This window comes from Neovison vison, chromosome 5 (assembly GCF_020171115.1).
Source record: "Neovison vison isolate M4711 chromosome 5, ASM_NN_V1, whole genome shotgun sequence".
NCBI classification, from domain to species: domain Eukaryota; kingdom Metazoa; phylum Chordata; class Mammalia; order Carnivora; family Mustelidae; genus Neogale; species Neogale vison.
In genome coordinates this window covers 86,080,798-86,102,330 of record NC_058095.1, presented here as the reverse complement: position 1 = coordinate 86,102,330, position 21,533 = coordinate 86,080,798, and the positions used below count along the sequence as shown (strand labels likewise).

At 40.3% G+C, this 21,533-nt stretch overlaps 1 protein-coding gene across 3 annotated transcripts in view; it reads left to right on the top strand.

The window, feature by feature from the left end:
• The first annotated feature begins 2,493 nt into the window (after positions 1–2,493).
• SACS (sacsin molecular chaperone) overlaps positions 2,494–21,533 on the top strand; it is a 95,976-nt gene continuing 76,936 nt past the window's right edge. For 2 of the 3 annotated variants that reach the window (XM_044249417.1, XM_044249414.1), the window contains exon 1: positions 2,720–2,791. The gene's annotated coding sequence lies outside the window, so the exon portion shown is untranslated. Of the gene's footprint in view, positions 2,569–2,719; positions 2,792–21,533 lie in introns of those variants that run through there. The other variant, XM_044249415.1, reaches the window with a different exon arrangement.

The window sequence follows — 21,533 nt, the reverse complement described above, 5'->3', positions numbered from 1 at the left end:
TGCTGGCGAGGATGCGGAGAAAGGGGAACCCTCCTACACAGTTGGTGGGAATGCAAGCTGGTGCAACCACTCTGGAAAACAGCATGGAGGTTCCTCAAAATGTTGAAAATAGAACTGCCCTATGACCCATCAATGGCACTATTGGGAATTTACCCTAAAGATACAAACGTAGTGATCCGAAGGGGCACGTGCACCCGAATGTTTATAGCAGCAATGTCCACAGTAGACAAACTATGGAAAGAACCTAGATGTCCATCAACAGATGAATGGATAAAGAAGATGTGGTATATATATATATCACAATGGAATACTATGCAGCCCTCAAAAGAAATGAAATCTTGCCATTTGCGACGATGTGGATGGACCTAGAGAGTATCATGCTTAGCGAAATAAATCAATCGGACAAAGACAACTATCATATGATCTTCCTGATAAGAGGAAGTGGAGATGCAACGTCGGGGGGCTTGGGGGGTAGGAAAAGAATATATGAAACAAGATGGGATCAGGAGGGAGACAAACCATAAGAGACTCTTAATCTCACAAAACAAACTGAGGGTTGCCGGACATTGGAGAGGGTATGTGCTATGGTGAGTGCTGTGAAGTGCATAAACCTGGTGATTCACAGACCTGTACCCCTGGGGCTAATAATACATTATATGTTAATAAAAAAATTAAAAAGTAGGTCTTCAAAGGATGAAGGAGGAAACTGTTTTCAATATAACGTGAAGTGGGAAAACCAGATATAAAACTTCAATATGATATAGCTATCTTATGTACATATGCAAATAGCAACTATCAAAAGATATAAAACAGCTATTTCAGATGGTACGATGACAGATTTTATTTCTCATATTTTCTAAAATAAACACACATTGTCTTTCTAATTAGCATAAAACTATACTGTCATTATTGTTCAGTTTCTGCTGCCTGCATCCCAGCACAGCTACACTGAACAAAACAAAATGATCTCATTAGGGACCCATTTTCCTTGGAAGGTGGAAGAATGAGGAATTATAAATACTTACAGTTTATAACATCTGCCCCCCTGGGGGGCTAATAGTTCACGGTTGTAAGTATGTAAACAATCATGTTGTGTAAAGAAGAAACTGAAGAATCGTGTCGCAGTCCCCTGTGCCTAGCCGAGTGCCAGTGCTCCCATCATTTGATGACTACCCGAGTGGTGCTGTTAGAATTGAGGCACCTCAGGAAGGGCAAAACTCACCCCCATGGGGGCACGTCACTAAGGGTCAGACTGCCGGTGGCTTCCCTTTGGTGAGGATCAGATAGAAGGTCCTCAGGACACTCCTTCTCCCTTGTTGTTATGCTGCAATTTTTATCAGAATAAAACATTACCCTACTATTTCCTAGTACACACACACACACACACACACACACACACACACTATGTAAACATTATGTATATATGTACATATACAATATGTATATATATTATGTATATATGTATATATACATATGTATATTCAGATACCTATATATATCTGAATCCGTGAGTCTAGGACATAAAGGAAATTAGATCTGGTGTCTTAAGTGGCAGCCCCAGGGAGGCCCATGCTGCAGAGAGGCTGGTGTAGGCTTCTGGAGTGGTTGCTAACATTTTGGGCCCACATGGGTCTTTCCAGGAGAAATCGGTTTAGCCTTTTTAGGTCTGGAGTTGGCAGAGCTAAGTTATTTTGCTCAGCTCTAAAGCAACTAGGAGCTTCAAGTTCTAGAAGCAGATCTAGATAAGCCTCTGTTCTAGATTTCTGTTGGGGTAGGCAGGTCTACCAGGAGGCTATGAGGAATGTGGTGCACCAAGGGCAGCAGGGGAAGAGCTATTTACAAAACCAGTCTCTCTTGGTATTTCACATCCCCCATGTGTAGGAAGCAAGAAGAACTCTATTTAATTTATTGTTACAATACTTTTATTACTAAACTGACCATAACGAAACTTAGAACATTCTATAGCTGTACAATATTTCACAACTTACAAAACATTTTGGGTAAATACTTTTCTTTTCAACCTTTGGAACTTCATACCCAAATCCAAATAAAATACACAAAGGGCTTGGTGAACTATAACCTGCATAGTTGTGTTGCTGTATTTTATCAGTGAGCATGTGACTGATGTCTTTGCATTTAGTTGTAGTAAATGATAGGAGTTGTGACTGAGCATTGCTTTTCCATGAACTAAATGAGACCCACCAGTGACTTGACCAAGGTCACACAGCTGGTGCTTAACAGAGCCAGTCTTTTGCTACCGTGCCTACATGCCGAAATTCATCTTTGCAATTCGGTAAGAATAGAAACTGCACTTGCACCCCCAGCTTGAGCAACCATGCTGCGTTCTGCAGCGTTATTAAGACCTAAGGTTGATGATGGTCCTATCTCTTTAAAAAAAAAAAAAAAAAAAGGCTGCTGGAGGGGGTGGGGGGAGGTGTTGCTGCTGACTGCGGCAGAGGCATCCAGTCCGCCAGACTCAGTGCGGCTGCTGCGGCGGCAGTCACGCTGGAGCCTGCTGATGTGACAAAAGGAAAACAAAGGCGCCCAGACGGACGCTGCCAGCTACCGGTAGGTATCTGAGGCTCCAGCTAGGTAACCAACGGGATGGGGAACAGGAAGACGCTTATGGAGATCGGCAGGCCGGCGGTTTGATTGGTTATCCAAGTCCTCTGAGAGCTGGGCTGGAACCAGGTCGCTCAGTCACTGCAGTTTGCGGAGATTATTGACCACTTTCCTAAGGGACCCGCCTTCCATAGCCGATACAGAATCTTCTGTAACGTGCCCTGCCGCTGTGAGTAATGGGTTCTTCTACAAAATGTGCAGTTTGGGCTGGCAGCGTGCGGGTTTGTGGGCGAGGCGCTGGCTGCAGTGTTACTAGAGAGATCCCCGGTGGTCGTGATGCTCACGCCACCCGGCTTTGTCATTGTAATTTCCATCCTGGGCTGCAGGGTTTGGTCACAAAGAGTCTATTGCTGTAATACCCCGTGTGGGGTGAAGAGCCCTGTTGAATAAGGAAGTGGGATTCTCCTAGTGGCTTCTAGTTTAAGGTATGGAGATTGTCCTCATTTCAAACAGCACTCCCTGAAATGAGTCCACATATTATAGTTATCTTATACAGTGATATTTGAAAATCCTGCTTTTAGTTTAAAGCCTTTTACTTCGTTATTCAATTTTATTCTTATAAGTGATCGTTACATTCTTAGAAAGAGTATTCCAGTTTTAACAACGAGAATCTCTGTCTTGTTCTTTTTCTTAAACAACGAGAAATTCTTGTTCTTTTTCTTAAAACAAGGTTAAAACATCAGTAAAGACTGCTGAATTGGTTTCTAACATCCTTATTGTTTTGGTTTTAATTTTATCCTGCTCTGTAAGTAAAAGTGAATGCAGGTTAATTCCATGTGTTTCCTAAGCATTAACTGCCCCAAAGTTACATGGAAAGGAAGCTCTTTATTTCTCTACTAATGCAAATAAAAATAATTGACACTTACATTTTATTTGTCACGTGGGAAGGGACTTTCCTATAGTGTTTTTTAAAGCTACTCATTGATAACCAGGTACATAGCAGGTTAATGGCTGATTATACTGTCCCAGTGGTTTTGCTTATGACTAACCAGCTTTCTTTCCTTAACCCTGATGCAAAGTCTTACTTCACCCTTTCCTTGTCTTCTCTGGATTTTTGGGCTGGTCAATTTCCCCCTTCCTTTCTCAGGAGATTAAGTCTCCTTCTGTCTCCCTTTCAAACATACCAAGTCAGATATTCCATATCCCCATCTTTTCCTTGTACCTTATTTGGTTTGTAAGATCCTTTCCATGATTAAGATGTTTTCTGTTCTTCCTATGATAGGAAGAGAAGCCCAATCATAGCTTTTTGAGACCAAAGTTTGCTTACATCAGAAACATCTAGTGTAATGTTGCTTGATGCTGGGTTTGAGAGGCTTTAGGTTCTCATCTCACTTAGCTCTGCGATATCTTAGTCTGCAACCACTGAAAACTCAGCTTGACTTCTGTGAGTCTCAGTTCCTTCCTCTGCTAGAGATGTTGGCAGTTACTGCCATGGGGTTGGAATGGGGTAATGCAAATGAGGGCACCAGCCCAGACCTTGGCACAATGTTGCTGTTTAGAAGGAGTTTGGATTTTCCCATTGGGTCTCCCCACCTTCCTGTGTCTCCGTCCATGGGGTAGAAGGTTAAAGTGGTTTCTCATATCAGGAATTCTGAAATGATCGTTTGACCAAGTGCATCTTAACTAGCTCTGATTAAATATAAAACATATATTCAGTACTTGCTAAGGATCTCTTACATATAAAAATAACACCGTTTCCATGTTGCCACAAGAATGCTCTATGGGAGAAGGGAAAGCGAACTCTGCACAGCTCCTACTAAATCCTTTGTGATGGCACAAACGATGATGATATTGACTGTCCTACCATGAGTTCAAGCGAGGACCGCTAAATGTGATTGATGCAAAGGGTGCCAAATTGGAAACCAGGACAATTCCCATTGCTATTCTGATCTTGGACGACCTGGGGAGCAATTTGCTTTTTGTACTGCCAATCGTGTTACTATTTTAATTTCTATTTTATGTGCTTTTCTCCTTTCTCCTTGCCACATTTTCTTTCCTTAGATTCTACACTTAGCACATCGTGTCTGACTTTAACACTTAGCAGGGAGCCACTGTGCCAGTGTCTAAGGGGGAACATGATGAAATTGGAAGAAGCACTGGGTGGGAATTGAGGGTGTGGCGTTAGCTCCGCCTTGGCTTCTCTTTGCGCTAACCGGAAAGTCACTAACTTCCTCTCTGAGTAAGAGGTGTAAGGTAGATACTCCTTAGGCTTTCTTTGAGTGCTGAGTACATAATTAATATAGCCCATCTCTGGGGTACCCTTGGTTTATAAAATTATTTTGTCAAATAATGCGCTTTCAAACCCGTCATCTGTTGTCATTTCCCACAACAGTCTCGTGGAATAGGCGACGCCATTTTACAGATTATAAAATGTAAAATTAAGAAATTTTAAATTTAAATTTTAAATTTAAGAAATGTTAAATTAAGAAAGAGGAGAGCACCAGCTATTTCTTATTCATAAAAAGGGGAGGTTGAATAGATGATATCCAAGTTCGTTTTTCTTGCTGAACATCAGTGAGTCCGCAGACTGAACACCCTGACTCTGGTCCCTGTGCCTCAGTGTCCTCTCTCATGGCGCTTAGATTTTATGGTGAGGAGAAACCCACGCCACCCCAGTTCTTGCTCTTGGAAGAGGGCATCTATGGTCTAGCTAAAGTAATGTTGCATCCAGACATATATTTGATTTAAATATTCTGCTCCGGATTAGAAAATTAGAAAATGTGGGCTCTGCAATCTGCATATCTCTTTTCATGTGTCCTAAAACTATAACTTTTTAATTTTTTTTAAGTCAGACACCCAAATAATATGAGTGATCACTTGAACTTCATAGATCTCTTATTTCATTTAGGTAATAAGTGCTAGAGAGGCATATGTATTTGAGTTTCTCAGGTATCTGCAATTTGTGTACTAATTTACATAGTAGTAAAGGTTTAGCCCTTTCTCCTTGTTTTTAATGCAACAAAAAATTTAATCACTAAAAGAAGTTGTAATAAGGTTACCAGATAAATTACAGGAAATATTGCATAAAATAAACAAATACTAAAAAAATTTTGTTATTTATTTAAAATTCAAACTTAGCTAGGCATATTTTTATTTGCTAAATCTAGCAACCCTATATAAACAGAACCTTAATTGATAAATTAGATAATCATTTACTTTGAGCATGAAGATAATAATTTGTTAGGTTTTGAAGCTTAAAACATAAACTAAATCCAACTTTTATCAGTTTTTCATCATATGCAAACATCTCCCTAGTGTTACGTATCGATGCTTTTATTAATTCATTAAATGTTTAAGCTAAGTGAGCATTTTAAGAAAATCCTGACCCTATTATGTCCAACACATCTCATATTCCCCAGAGGCTTTGCTAATGAAAGAAAAAAATTATCCTAGATTTTAAGTGTATTTGTTTGGAGTCAGATAAACTTGGTTTTAAAAACTGACTGTACGTCACATACTAGCCCTGATTCTTTACCTCTTGGAAACTTAGTTTTCTCCTTCTTAAATTAGACTGATCATAGATTAATAATCCGCACCTCAGAGAGCAGATGACAGGTAAGTAAAGACTCTACATGGCTTTCTATGACAGGTTCCCCAACAATAAGTTGGTTTTTAAGTGAATGAGTGAATATTCTTTTTCCCTTCAAAAAGCCAGATGATAATGTTAGACAGGTAATATGAAATGAGATGTATTTCAATCATATGATCTATTTCTCGTCTGTTATTCTTTTTTGAGATTTATAGTTCATATACCATATAATTCATCTATGGGTCTCTCATTTTTGTGTAAAGTGTCATCTTTGAAGCAAAATTGAGCTTTCTTTCTTTTTTTTTTTTTTAAGATTTTATTTATTTATTTGACAGAGAGAGATCACAAGTAGGTAGAGAGACAGGCAGAGAGAGAGAGAGAGAGAGAGGAGGAAGCAGGCTCCCTGCTGAGCAGAGAGCCCATGCGGGACTCGATCCCAGGACCCTGAGATCATGACCCGAGCCGAAGGCAGCGGCTTAACCAACTGAGCCACCCAGGTGCCCCCAAAATTGAGCTTTTAAAGGTCAACCCAAGACTCCGAGGAGCTCCTATTCCAGTTCTAGCCCTCCCCAAGGAGTTCTGGTAGTTGACAAGACTGAAAGCAGAGGCTCCATCAATTCGATCCAAGATATGCTATAGAAGTATGTGTCTTTTTATTACCTGGAAATTGGCCAAGGTGACTCAATCATTCAATCTTTATTGAATATCTTCTCTATCCATGGTTCTGAATCTGACTGAGTAGGAGAGCCAAAGATGAACAGGACAATGCTGAAGGGTGTTCAGCAAAGTAGAGGAGGAAGATTTGTATAACACAGAGGAGATTTGGAATACTGAGGGAATATCATATTTTTCTTTTTAAATCTGAAATATAATATCTTATCTTGTACATTTTTACCTGGAAATCTTTAATTGAACACATAAGTACACATGCACACATGTACATGTTAAGTATCACTCATCTTTAACTTTATTTTTGGTGCTGTACATAGTGCATTTATGTGCCCCTTCAATTACAGGGGTGCATAGTTGGGGTCAAATCAGGGCTGTAGTGATCATGACCTTTTCTACAACGGATTGTGCCAATACAGTTCTGTCATTATCGACATTCACAATTCTTGCTATGTCTTAACGTCTTAAATTTGCTTTATTGATTTATAGGGTGAATTAATCTGACTTCTCCATTTTAAGGTCTTTGCTGACTCATGTCCTGTTCTGACATTAAGGAGGGCAAGACAATTTTTCTGAGGGTAATTCCAGTGGAGGCTTTCTGGGGGCCCAAAATCTGTCTGTACTTGGCTCCCTGTTGTTATAATGTTAGGGACTTTCAGGGGTAAATTTTCACTACATGCCAGAGGAGTTAACTACCTATGAGAAAGTAATGTTGATGTTTAAGTCCCATTTGTAGACAAACGTGTATACCATATTCAGGAGATTGCTGGAGGCAATTTGGGCTTGATTCTTTGCTGTAAATGGGTTGAAAGACAGTTTCTAGGGAAACGAAAGCTATGAGGATGGGTAAACTGCAGAGGCTGGTGTCTGAGCATCTTGCCATCACAGAGAACGGTGGAAGGGGGGAGAGGTCACCCATGACATCCTCGCTTCCCTCAGGCCGTGGGCCCCTTCCTCCCCTGCTATGAGGAGGGGTTTTACTACTTCTAAGTCTCTGCAGAAAGCATGTAATTCTGCAATTTAATGCACACACAAACCAAAGAGAAGGGATGCCATATTGAACATAACATATCAGGGGAAGCTCCTGATTATATTTTTATCTCAACTCCACAGGAAAGACCTTTCTTTTCATTCCCATGGGTGGACTGGCAGGTGTGTGTTCTAGTTCCTGGGACATTTCTTCTGTCCTCCTTCTTTCTGGTGAAGTCTATTTTCTTCTGCCTTAGAGATCCCTTCGTCTTCCCATGCTCCTCCCTGCCTACCTACAGAAGGACAGCTTTTGGCGGAGGGGACACCACAGCTTATTTTCACAAGCATCTTGGTTGACACCCTGAGTCTCCGGACTGTTTCTGTTTCAAGTAGTGTAACTCAAAGAGAGTTTCAGCTCAGTGAGTAAGTGGAGCTGGCACATTTCTTTCCTACTCCTTAAATGAGATCATATTTGGTGCCAAATTCACCCGCTGTGGGGAAAACCCAGGTTGCCAAAATAGGGTATTTTTGCTGGACAGGGAAAGAGGTCATTGAACGGCACACTGTGCCTCTATTAGCCACGGGCAGCGGCTTCAGGGTTCCAAGCCAAATGAACGGATTCCACCGCAGGCTGGGATGGTTGTCCAAACCCCGTTCTGGGATCGCCAGTATAGAGCACTGATTGTTTGGGCTCCCCGTGCCTGGACAGGGTCCTGAATCAGTGGGCAGAGAGGATCACGAATGAGTTTCTTGTCACGGCATGTATTAAAGAATATTATGTGAACACGATGAGTGATATCAAATGTTTGCAAAACTATCTGCGGTTTATTAAGTACTTGTAGACATTGTTCGTGGTGGTCTTTGTGATAAATCCACTCATGGATGAGGCAGGCTAGCTAGCCTTGTTCCACAGATGAGGCTGGAGACCTTATGTGACTCTCCAGTCGTGGTCTTCATCGTGCCACACTACCCCGGACGTGATATGGTGGAAACAGCTTTCTTCCCTTTGGGGGAAGGTATTGGGAGAGAAGGAAAGAATATTTGAGCGCCTATGTCGTGATAGGTGAAGAAGGCAAGAGATAGAAGTCAAAGAACCTAGGTTTAAGGCTCTTTATGTCATGTCACTTGATTTTCTGAACCCCAATTTCCTTATCCATGAAACAAGATTATCCATTTCCTACTGAGTTACCAGGCTGAACTAATATAATGTCTGTGGAATCACTTGAACAAATTAAAAATACTGAAACGCTACAAGATAACCCGACTATATTGCTTTATAATTTTATTATCACTAACATTTCAACTGTATACAAAATTTAGGATATACTGATTTTCTTGGCTATGTTAATGAACTACATTACATTAAAAAAACATCATAAAAGCAGTAAAAAATACTAGACTTTATCATATCGTGATTAATCTGGTTGTCTTGAGGAACTGACTTAAATGTATTTGTATAGATAGTTTGCTCACATTTTTTATATTTTAAATTTCATTAGACTGCTGTTCAATCTTGATTAATGCCCCCAAAAAAGACTACTAGCTTTTCTTATCCCTGCAGTGTCCTTGTTGAGGATTTATAAAAGTAAATATGTGATATACTGAAGCCCTCAAAAAATGGATGCATTATCAGATTAAGATTTCTGTACAAGAGAAGTATTAAACATATGAGGTAAAAAATCCTAAATAATATTAATCTTACAATCAGTAAGAAACAAAAAGCATTTTTTTTTTAAGATTTTATTTATTTATTTGACAGACAGAGATCACAAGTAGGCAGAGAGGCAGGCAGAGAGAGAGGAGGAAGCAGGCTCCCTGCTGAGCAGAGGCCCGATGTGGGGCTCAATCCCAGGACCCTGGGATCTTGACCTGGGCCGAAGGCAGAGGCTTTAACCCACTGAGCCACCCAGGCGCCCCACAAAAAGCATTTCTGTAGTTTAAAATAATGAATGTGAAATAGAACTAAATATATAATTAATTACAAGCACAGATGTGTTCAAATAGCTGCATATTTAAAATGTGAAATTTGGGGGTGCCTGGGTGGCTCAGCGGGTTAAAGCCTCTGCCTTCGGCCCAGGTCATGATCCCAGGACCCTGGGATCGAGCCCCACATCAGGCTCTCTGCTCAGTGCAGAGCCTGCTTCTCTCTCTCTCTCTGCCTGCCTCTGTGCCTACTTGTGTTCTCTGTCAAATAAATAAAGTCTTAAAAAAAAAAATAAAATGTGAAATTTGGCACACCAAGAAATAGATGTTTGTTGAATTGAATAAAGATGTGTGTGTGTGTGTGTGTGCACGCGTGTGTTGTGTGTGCATGCACAATCATAAATTGGGAATAAAAAAGACACTTTAAAACAAGATTTTATTTATTTGAGGGAGAGTGAGAGAGAGCACACAAGTGGGAGAAGAGCAGAAGGAGAGGGAGAAGCAGACCCCAACACCACCTCCAACTGCCATGCCAACCTCATGAGCAGGGAGCCCAATGCAGGACTGGATCCCAGGGCTCCGGGATCATGACCTGCCTGAAGCAGACATTTAACCAACTGAGCCACTCAGGTGTCCCCAAAAAAGACATTTTAATATTTCTCCCATCCAAGTACTAACCAGGCCCAACCCTGCTTAGCTTCCGAGATCAGACGAGATCAGGTGCGTTCAGGGTGGTATGGCCATAGACGACATTTTAATATTTCTTTTGCCTGTATATTTTGATCTTGGATTATACAAAGTCATCAGGAGAATAAAGAATATGAGATAAATTGTGAATGCTTGTGGGCTCCATACATTTCAATGTCATTATATGAGAAGCAGTCTGGTTTATTGGAGAGACCACTTCAGCTGAGGGTCTAGGGCTTGTGGCAGAGCTGTGTCACTTCCTCACTGAGACCTTGTCGCGCCCCGGTGTCCTTAAGAGACACCGTGAAGGTATGCACTGTCTCTCCCCTTCAACATTGACACTGCAGAGCTATATATTACAAAGATTAATGTCTTTGTAAACAAACATTTACATATTTATAAACTAACATTTACGATGTTTGCCATAGAGCAGCCCTGGGGACTTTCTTCACCTTGTGCCCTGTACATCCCCTTGTGGCTTGGGCACATACTATAACTTTTTTGAGCTTCAATCTTTTAGTCTGTAAAATGGAGAAACTATCTGGACTACCTCTTTTTTTTTTTTTTTTAAGATTTTATTTACTTATTTATTTATTTGAGAGAGAACATGAGTGGGGGAGAGTCAGAGGGAGAAGCAGACTCCCTGCTGAGCAGGAAGCCCAGTGCAGGGCTTGAACGCAGGACTCCAGGAGCAGGACCTGAGCAGAAGGCAGTCGCTTAACCCACTGAGCCACCCAGGCGCCCTGGCCTACCTCTTTTATCAAGTGGTCTTAAGGATAACATGACACCATATATGGAATTGTAAAGGACTACAGAAATGTAAGGAACTATCATTTAAATACCACACGCATGATTTCTGATTGACTAAGAAGGGCTTAAAGGTACCATGTGGATCCCTGCAACCCTGAGGAATACTTTGGAATGCTTGGGGAGTTGGTTCTCGCACAGTGTTTCACAAGGTGGAGGACACATGCCCTGAAAACAGAGGGATGGTTGGTGTTTAGGAAAGAAGAAGATGCTACCCCTCCCCCCTGCAAAAAGAGATTATGTAGTGAGGATATGACCCCTTTTAAAAGCCCCTTCTCTACGTGTCTTGTGTCCCTCCTCTTCTCTTCTTCTCCTTCCCTCCTTTTGTAAAAAAACCTCATTGCCTAGACTTTATTTTTCCCTCTGTACCTCATTCTTAATGAATAGCTATTATAATAATAAATGAAAGCAATGAAAGACTATTTTAAGCAAGAATGTCATTATATACTCTTCATTTTATAAACTTATTTTCAATATTATCCCAGGTATGAGAGACAATTTATAAGTACAAATTTAATTTTTATTATTTTCAAATGGAAATACTGTGCATACAAAAGAAAAATATAAATTAGAATCCTTTGCCTACATTTTTTTAGGTTTTTTTTTTTTTTTAAATTTTCAAGACTTCTTTATGTATTCTGGACACAAACTTTGTCAATTATATGTGTGGCAAATATATTCTCCTGATTTTTGTAGCTTGTCTTAGGTGAGCAGAAGCTCTTAATTTTAATGTGCTTTGACTGTAATCATCTTTTGTCTTATGATTAGTGACTTTTATTCCTTCTTTTTTTATTTTTTTATTTTTTATTTTTAAAGATTTTATTTATTTATTTGACAGACAGAGATCACAAGTAGGCAGAGAGGCAGGCAGAGAGAGAGGGGGAAGCAGGCTCCCTGCCGAGCTGAGAGCCCGATGCAGGGCTCGATCCCAGGACCCTGGGATCATGACCCGAGCCGAAGGCAGAGGTTTTAACCCACTGAGCCACCTAGGCGCCCCTTCTATTCTTTTTTTAAAGAATTCTTTACTCTGAGGTCATAAAGATACTGTGTTATGCTTCTTTCTAAAAACCTTAAGGTTTGCTTTTCTCACTTATGTCTGCCTTGGATATTTGTGCGTTTTGGGAGGTACAGACCCATTTGGTTTCTATGTAGATGATCTCTTGTCACAGTAGCATTTTCTGAATGGTCCCCTTTCCCCACTGAATTCTACAAACACCTCTGTCACACATTAAGTTTCTATGAATGCACCGCTCTATTGCTAAGCTTTTTATTCTGATTGTTCGTGTGTGAATGCCCTACTAACTTAGTTATAATAGTTTTACATTAAGAGTCAATATCTAGGAAAGCAAGTCTTTCTACTTGCTATTCTGAAAGAGTGTCTTTTTAAAGAAATTCTTGTTCCTTTGTTCTTCCATAAAATTCTAAGCATCAACTTGTCAAGTTTTACTTTAAAAACTCACTGGGAGTTCCTTTGAATGAGAAGATCAGTTTGAGGACAGTTGCCATTTCATTGATATGGTGGCTTCCTTTTCATCATGTTCATTATCTCTGTTTTTAAAAAGACCCTTTTTAATGTTTTTTGTTCAAGTTTATAGATTTTTCTTCCTAAATGTTATATACAAGTTTTCTCTTTATAACTATTCCAAGGTAACTCATATTCTTTCCAGCAATTATAAATGGCTATCATTTAAAAGAGCACCTTTAAAAAAAAATTCTTGCTAGTATGTAGAAATGCAATTGAACCTGTATCAGTAATCTTGATACAGTTTATTATGAAGTCTAAATTTTTTTTAATATTCCATCTGTGAATAGTGACGTTTTATTTCCTCTCTTGCTCCCCTCACTCCTTATCCTTCTCCCCCTTTTACTGTCTTGCACTGGCTGGTGTCTCCAGTAAAACATGGACTGGAAACAAAAATAGGAAAATATGTCTGCCCTTTAGTGAAGTTATCAACTTTGCATTGACTAAAAGTTTTTTATTTCCTTTTCCTTAAAAAAATTTTTTTGTCATTAATGGGTATAGAATTTTATCCTCTGATAAATCCAATCAATTTGATCATAAGTTATTATGTTTATTACACACTGCTGGATGCAGCTTGCTAATTATGTATTTTGAATTTTTGCATCCATGATCATGAGTGAGACTGGCCAGGAATTTTGCTTTTTCATATTATCCCAATTTGGTGTCGATCATTTAATTTGGAAATATTATCAGCCTCATGAAATTACTTGGACATACTGTCTGTTTTTATGTTCTCTGGGAGAATCTGTAAGATATTAAGGTTAGTTGTTTAGTGGATGTTTGGTATAGCTCACCAGTGAAACTGGCCAGCCTTGTGCTTTCTCTGTGAGGGGATTTTCAATATCAGTAATTCAATCTGTTTAATGGGATGGACTTAGTTTTTTTTTTTTTTGTTTGTTTTTAAGATTTTATTTATTTATTTGACAGAGATCACAAGTAGGCAGAGACGCAGGCAGAGAGAGAGGGGGAAGCAGGCTCCCCCTCCCCCAGCAGAGAGCCCGATAATGGGGCTTGATCCCAGGACCCTGGGACCATGACCTGAGCCACCCAGGCCCCTCTTTTTTTTTTTTTAAGAGTTTATTTACTTATTTTTTTTCTTTTTTTCCCCCCAGTTTATTTATTTTCAGAAAAACAGTATTCATTATTTTTTCACCACACCCAGTGCTCCATGCAAGCTGTGCCCTCTATAATACCCACCACCTGGTACCCCAACCTCCCACCCCCCCCCCCCGCCACTTCAAACCCCTCAGATTGTTTTTCAGAGTCCATAGTCTCTCATGGTTCACCTCCCCTTCCAATTTACCCAAATTCCCTACTCCTCTCTAACGCCCCTTTTCCTCCATGCTATTGGTTATGCTCCACAAATAAGTGAAACCATATGATAATTGACTCTCTCTGCTTGACTGATTTCACTCAGCATAATCTCTTCCAGTCCCGTCCATGTTGCTACAAAAGTTGGATATTCGTCCTTTCTGATGGAGGCATAATACTCCATAGTGTATATGGACCACATCTTCCTTATCCATTCATCCGTTGAAGGGCATCTTGGTTCTTTCCGTAGTTTGGCGACTGTGGCCATTGCTGCTATAAACATTGGGGTACAGATGGCCCTTCTTTTCACGACATCTGTATCTTTGGGGTAAATACCCAGGAGTGCAATTGCAGGGTCATAGGGAAGCTCTATTTTTAATTTCTTGAGGAATCTCCACACTGTTCTCCAAAGAGGCTGCACCAACTTGCATTCCCACCAACAGTGTAAGAGGGTTCCCCTTTCTCCACATCCTCTCCAACACATGTTGTTTCCTGTTTTGTTAATTTTGGCCATTCTAACTGGTGTAAGGTGATATCTCAATGTGGTTTTAATTTGAATCTCCCTGAGGGCTAATGATGATGAGCATTTTTTCATGTGTCTGATAGCCATTTGTATGTCTTGATTGGAGAAGTGTCTGTTCATATCTTCTGCCCATTTTTTGACGTGTTTGTCTGTTTCGTGTGGGTTGAGTTTGAGGAGTTCATTATAGATCCTGGATATCAACCTTTTGTCTGTACTGTCATTTGCAAATATCTTCTCCCATTCCGTGGGTTGCCTCTTTGTTTTTTTGACTGTTTCCTTTGCTGTGCAGAAGCTTTTGATTTTGATGAAGTCCCAGAAGTTTATTTTCGCTTTTGTTTCCTTTGCCTTTGGAGACGTATCTTGAAAGAAGTTGCTGTGGCTGATATCAAAGAGATTACTGCCTATGTTCTCCTCTAAGATTCTGATAGATTCCTGTCTCACGTTGAGGTCTTTTATCCATTTTGAGTTGATCTTTGTGTACGGTGTAAGAGAATGGTCGAGTTTCATTCTTCTACATATAGCTGTCCAGTTTTCCCAGCACCATTTATTGAAGAGACTGTCTTTTTTCCACTGTATATTTTTTCCTGTTTTGTCGAAGATTAATTGACCATAGAGTTGAGGGTCCATATCAGGGCTCTCTACTCTGTTCCACTGGTCTATGTGTCTGTTTTTATGCCAGTACCATGCTGTCTTGGTGATCACAGCTTTGTAATAAAGCTTGAAATCAGGTAAGGTGATGCCGCCAGCTTTATTTTTGTTTTTCAACATTTCCTTAGCGATTTGGGGTTTCTTCTGATTCCATACAAATTTTAGGATTATTTGCTCCAGCTCTTTGAAGAATGCCGGTGGAATTTTGATCGGAATGGCATTAAAAGTATAGATTGCTCTAGGCAGTATAGACATTTTAACAATGTTTATTCTTCCGATCCAAGAGCATGGAATGGTCTTCCATCTTTTTGTGTCTTCTTCAATTTCTTTCATGAGTGTTCTATAGTTCCTCAAGTATAGATCCTTTACCTCTTTAGTTAGGTTTATTCCCAGGTATCTTATGGTTCTTGGTGCTATAGTAAATGGAATCGATTCTCTAATTTCCCTTTCTGTATTTTCATTGTTAGTGTATAAGAAAGCCACTGATTTCTGCACATTGACTTTGTATCCTGCCATGCTGCTGAATTGCTGTATGAGTTCTAGTAGTTTGGGGGTGGAGTCTTTTGGGTTTTCCATATAAAGAATCATGTCATCTGCGAAGAGAGAGTTTGACTTCTTCATTACCAATTTGGATACCTTTTATTTCTCTCTGTTGTCTGATTGCTGTTGCTAGGACTTCTAATACTATGTTGAACAAGAGTGGTGAAAGTGGGCATCCTTGTCTTGTTCCTGATCTCAATGGGAAGGCTGCAAGCTTTTTCCCATTGAGGATGATATTTGCTGTGGGTCTTTCATAGATAGATTTGATGAGGTTCAGGAATGTTCCCTCTATCCCTATACTTTGAAGCGTTTTAATCAGGAACGGATGTTGGATTTTGTCAAATGCTTTTTCTGCATCAATTGAGAGGACCATGTGGTTCTTCTCTCTTCTCATATTAATTTGTTGTATCACATTGATTGATTTGCGAATGTTGAACCATCCTTGTAGCCCAGGGATGAATCCCACCTGATCATGGTGTATAATCTTTTTAATGTGCTGTTGGATCCTGTTGGCTAGGATCTTGTTGAGAATCTTAGCATCCATATTCATCAGTGATATTGGTCTGAAATTCTCCTTTTTGGTATGGTCCTTGCCTGGTTTGGGGATCAGGGTAATGCTGGCTTCGTAGAAAGAGTCTGGAAGTTTTCCTTCTGCTTCAATTTTTTGAAACAGCTTCAGGAGAATAGGTGTTATTTCTTCTTGGAAGGTTTGGTAGAATTCCCCAGGGAATCCGTCAGGTCCTGGGCTCTTGTTTTTTGGGAGGTTTTTGATCACTGATTCAATCTCGTTATTAGATATCGGTCTATTCAGGTTGTCGATTTCTTCCTGGTTCAATTTTGGTAGTTTATATTTTTCCAGGAATGCATCCATTTCATCTAGGTTGCTAAGCTTATTGGCATGTAACTGTTCGTAATAACTTCTGATGATTGTTTCTACTTCCTTGGCATTAGTTGTGATCTCTCCCTTTTCATTCATAATTTTATGAATTTGGGATTTCTCTCTTTTCTTTCTGATTAGTGTAGCCAGTGGCTTATTGATCTTATTGATTCTTTCAAAAAACCAGCTTCTAGTTTCATTGATACGTTCTACTGTATCTCTGGTTTCTCCCTCATTGATCTCAGCTCTAATCTTGATGATTTCCCTTCTTATGTGTGGAGTTGGTTTGATTTGTTGTTGATCCTCCAGTTCTTTAAGGTGTAGAGACAGCTGGTGTGTTCTGGATTTTTCAATTTTTTTGAGCAAGGCTTGGATGGCTATATATTTTCCCCTTAGGACCGCCTTTGCTGTATCCCATAGGTTTTGGACCGAAGTGTCTTCATTCTCATTGGTTTCCATGAATTGTTTCAGTTCTTCTTTGATCTCCTGGTTGATCCAAGCATTCTTAAGCAAGGTGGTCTTTAGCTTCCAGGTGTTTGAGTTCCTTCGGAACTTTTCCTTGTGATTGAGCTCCAGTTTCAAAGCATTGTGATCTGAGAATATGCAGGGAATAATCTCAGTCTTTTGGTATCGGCTGAGTCCTGATTTGTGACCCAGTATGTGGTCTATTCTGGAGAAGGTTCCGTGTGCACTTGAGAAGAATGAGTATTCTGCTGTTTTAGGGTGGAATGTTCTGTATATATCTATGAGGTCCATCTGGTCCAATGTGTCATTCAATGCTCTTGTTTCTTTATTGATTTTCTGCTTCGATGATCTGTCTAATTCTGAAAGAGGCGTGTTAAGATCTCCTACGATTAGTGTATTCATATCAATATGACTCTTTATCTTGATTAACAGTTTTCTTAAGTAATTGGCTGCTCCCATATTGGGAGCATAGATATTTACAATTGTTAGATCATCTTGGTGGATAGTCCCTTTAAGGATTATGTAGTGTCCTTCTGTATCTCTGACTACAGTCTTTAGTTTGAAGTCTAATTTATCTGATATGAGAATCGCTACCCCAGCCTTCTTTTGAGTCCCATTGGCATGAAAGATGCTTCTCCACCCCTTCACTTTCAGTCTGCATGTATCTTTAGGTTCAAAATGGGTCTCTTGTAGACAGCATATGGATGGGTCTTGTCGTTTTATCCAATCTGCAACCCTGTGCCGTTTTATGGGTGCATTTAGGCCATTCACATTGAGAATGATTATTGATAGATACGTTTTTATTGACATCGAGTTACCTTTGAAGTCTTTCTTTCTGTAGACTGTCTCTATATTTCTGTTCAATGCTATTCTTGGGATTTTTCCTCTTTTATAGAACCCCCCTTAATATTTCCTGCAGTGTCGGCTTGGTGGTTGCATAGTCTTTTAAGCCTTGCCGGTCTTGGAAACTCTTTATCTCTCCATCCATTTTGAATGTCAGTCTTGCTGGATAAAGTATTCTTGGCTGCATGTTCTTCTCATTTAGTGCCCTGAATATATCTTGCCAGCCTCTTCTGGCTTGCCAGGTCTCTGTGGACAGGTCTGACGTTATTCTGATGGGCTTCCCTCTGTAAGTAAGGAGCCTCTTTGCCCTGGCAGCTTTCAAGAGATTATACCTACAATTATAATTTCTCAATTTGACTATCAGGTGTCGTGATGTTTTTTTGGAGTGTATAATCTTGGGTGGAGACCGTTCAGCCTCTAGTACATGAACGCTGGTTTCATTCGCGAGATTCGGAAAATTTTCATGAAGGACTGTTCCACGATATCTTCTAGACTTCTTTCTTTCTCCTCCCCTTCAGGAATTCCAATAATTCTGACGTTGGAACGCTTCATGGCATCATTTATTTCCCTAATTCTGCTTTCGTGGGATCTAAGCTGTTTGTTCCAGGCTTCCTCCTGATCCTTTCTCTCTGTTTGTCTTCCAGATCACTAATTCTATCTTCTGTCTCAGTTACCCTAGCTTTGAGAGAGTTTAGATTAGATTGGAACTCATTGAGAGCATTGTGGACCTCCTCCCTGGTAGCTTTAAGCTCCGCCCTGACATTGTGAACATCCTGTCTGGTCGCTTTCAGTTCGGCCCTAATCAATTCTGTTTGGTCATCCATGGCTTTCTCCAACCTAGCTATTGCCTGGATAATTGTTAGCCTGAATTCTCTTTCTGACATATTGTCTATGTTGATAGCCGTTAGCTCTATTACAGAAGGTCCATCCTCTGTATTTTTCTTCTGTTGGGCATTCCTCCTCCTAGTCATTTTGGTGGGAGAAGACTGAACAGATGTAGCTGGATGTATCAACTCTGGTGCACCCTGGAACACTTCCTGATCTCCGTCTCAGAGAGAAGCCTCAGTCTGGGTGCAGAAGCTGAATAAATTCCCCCTTGGACGCTGGCAGTGCAGGTTCCAAGTTAAAGACCCTGGGGGCGCAGGATCTTTTTCTCGTCTCCAAAGCCAAGGCAGTGGCGGCTGTCTGGGAGCTCCTGACCGCCAGAGAGGTTCCAAGCAGCGATCGCACACTGAGATTTTGCCGCCGGCCCGGGCTGGGAGTGGCCGGCTTGCGCGCACCTCTTTTCAGAGGCAGCTGTGGGTCGGGCGCGCGTCTGGGGCACTGAGAACGGGGCGCTGGTCCGTAAGCTGCAGGCTGGGCTTTTGCGCGCCTCTGTCCCTGGACTTAGTTTTTGAATTAATTTTCGTACTTTATATTTTTCCAGGAATTTGTCCATTTCCAAAATTTTAACATTCATTACCTGAAAGGCTTTATAATCTCTTATCTTTTTAATTTCTGATGCATCTAATGTTTCACTTCCAGCATTCTCCTTGTGTGGGTAATTTTGCTTTTATCTTGATCAGCGTTGCCAGGAGTTTGCCATTGTGTCTTTTTAAAGAGCCCTGCTGGGGCAGCTGGGTGGCTTAGTAGGTTAAGTGTCTGCCTTTAGCTCAGGTCATGATATCCCAGTGTCCCACATGGGGCTTCCTGCTCACTGGGGAGTCTGCTTCTCCCTCTTCCTCTGTCCCTCCCCCCTGCTCATGGTTTCTTGGGCTCTCTCTCAGATAAATAAAACCTTTAAAAAAAAATAAAGAACTCTGCTGATAATTACCTCTCTGTCTTTGCTTTCCATTTCATTAATTCTGCTCTCATCATTGTTTTCTATTTTGGGGGGGTTTATCCCATTACGTTTTTTCTAAATTCTTGAAGTGGATACTTAATTTTCAATCTTCCATCTCTCTAAATGAAATCATTAAAGGCTATAAGTGTCCTCAAACATTTTCTAACCCTCTTTTTCATGGAAAGTGAGCAGGTCAAAGACTCAAATGATTTTTGTAGGCACTTGGCTCTGACCAGAATTTCTAAAGATTCCTTTTACTCATTTTATTTATCTTTAGAGTTACCCTCCTTTTGTGGCCCTTGTTATTGGGTTTCCATTTATGTTGTGAATAGAGAGTTTCCTTTCATAGTACATTTATTTAAGGTAGAGACTTAATTAAGGAAAAATATTAAGTAATGATCCAATAGGTGGTACACAAATAGGCCAAAGATCCCCAAAGCAATGTGTTGTATCTCAAATATGAACAAAATCAAGATGGTGACTCTTCAGTGACTAGTGTTGGGGAAACTGGTGTTCCAGGCAGCACACTGTCTTCTCTCATCCTTGCGCGTGTACAATGGTTAATCACGGCAATAAGTTCTTTTTTTCTCTTTTTATTAATTTTAAAATTTGGGTATAGTTGACACAATATTTTATTAGTTTCAGGTGTAGAACATAGTGATTCAGTAAGTCTAGACATTGTGCTCTGTTCACCACAAATAGAGCTTCCATCTGCCGTCCTATGATGCTGTTACAGTATCATCAAGCATATTACCTATTCTGTACCTTTTCCCAGGGGGTAATTTCAGAATAGTTGGAGAAGAAGACAAGTCCTGGGGAGATACACATGTCTCCCAGGGGCAAAGGGAGAGGGAGAAGCAGATTCCCCGTTGAACATGTACAAATGTTCCAGTGTCCAAAAGGGAATAATAGTTTTTAGAATTCTAAATTGTGGGTTAGATGTTAATTATAGAAGTGATATTAAAACTGAAGATTGTATTACTAGAGAGAATTAAGGAGCTGTTAGAGAAGGTCATGGTTATCCTTAGGACCCAGCATGGGATCATCAAGAATATGTCATGTCAGAGCACCTGGGTGGCTCAGTGGGTTAAGCCGCTGCCTTCGGCTCAGGTCATGATCTCAGGGTCCTGGGATCAAGCCCTGCATTGGGCTCTCTGCTCAGCAGGGAGCCTGCTTCCTCCTCTCTCTCTGCCTTCCTCTCTGTCAAATAAATAAATAAAATCCTTAAAAAAAATGCCATGTCATATTAATACACTTTCCCCTTTGACAAAATTTTTAGAATAGCAGCTCCATGAGGCATCAGGAGAAAGACTATATCTTGGCCTTGGTGATATATTGGGCAAAGTCATTGTATCCTGTTAACACTGAGAGACATATATATCTTTGATGATAGCACTTTCATTAGGGCTCAGAGTTATGTAGGAAAAACTATTCAAAGATTGTTTTCGTGATGAATGTATCATTGTCTATCTCTAGGAAGGTCATGATAGTTTGCCACAGGCTTCTGCGTTGTACAGCAATTTTATCAGGTGATGTAAAGCTAATTAATGGTATAGATTTCAGAGTCCGAATTTTAAAAGATATTGGCAAACTGGAATTAGAGATGGAAACTCATTGAGTGAAGTTAATAAGCATGAACATTCAGTGTTCCCCTGAAATCAATGCTTCTGTTTCTCTCTAATGCTCCCACAGAAGCAGAATATCGTGAGCAGAGAAACTGTGCAGGCTGAAGGAAAAGCCTGGAGGGTCTCCATTCAAGTGTAACTAATTCCAGAT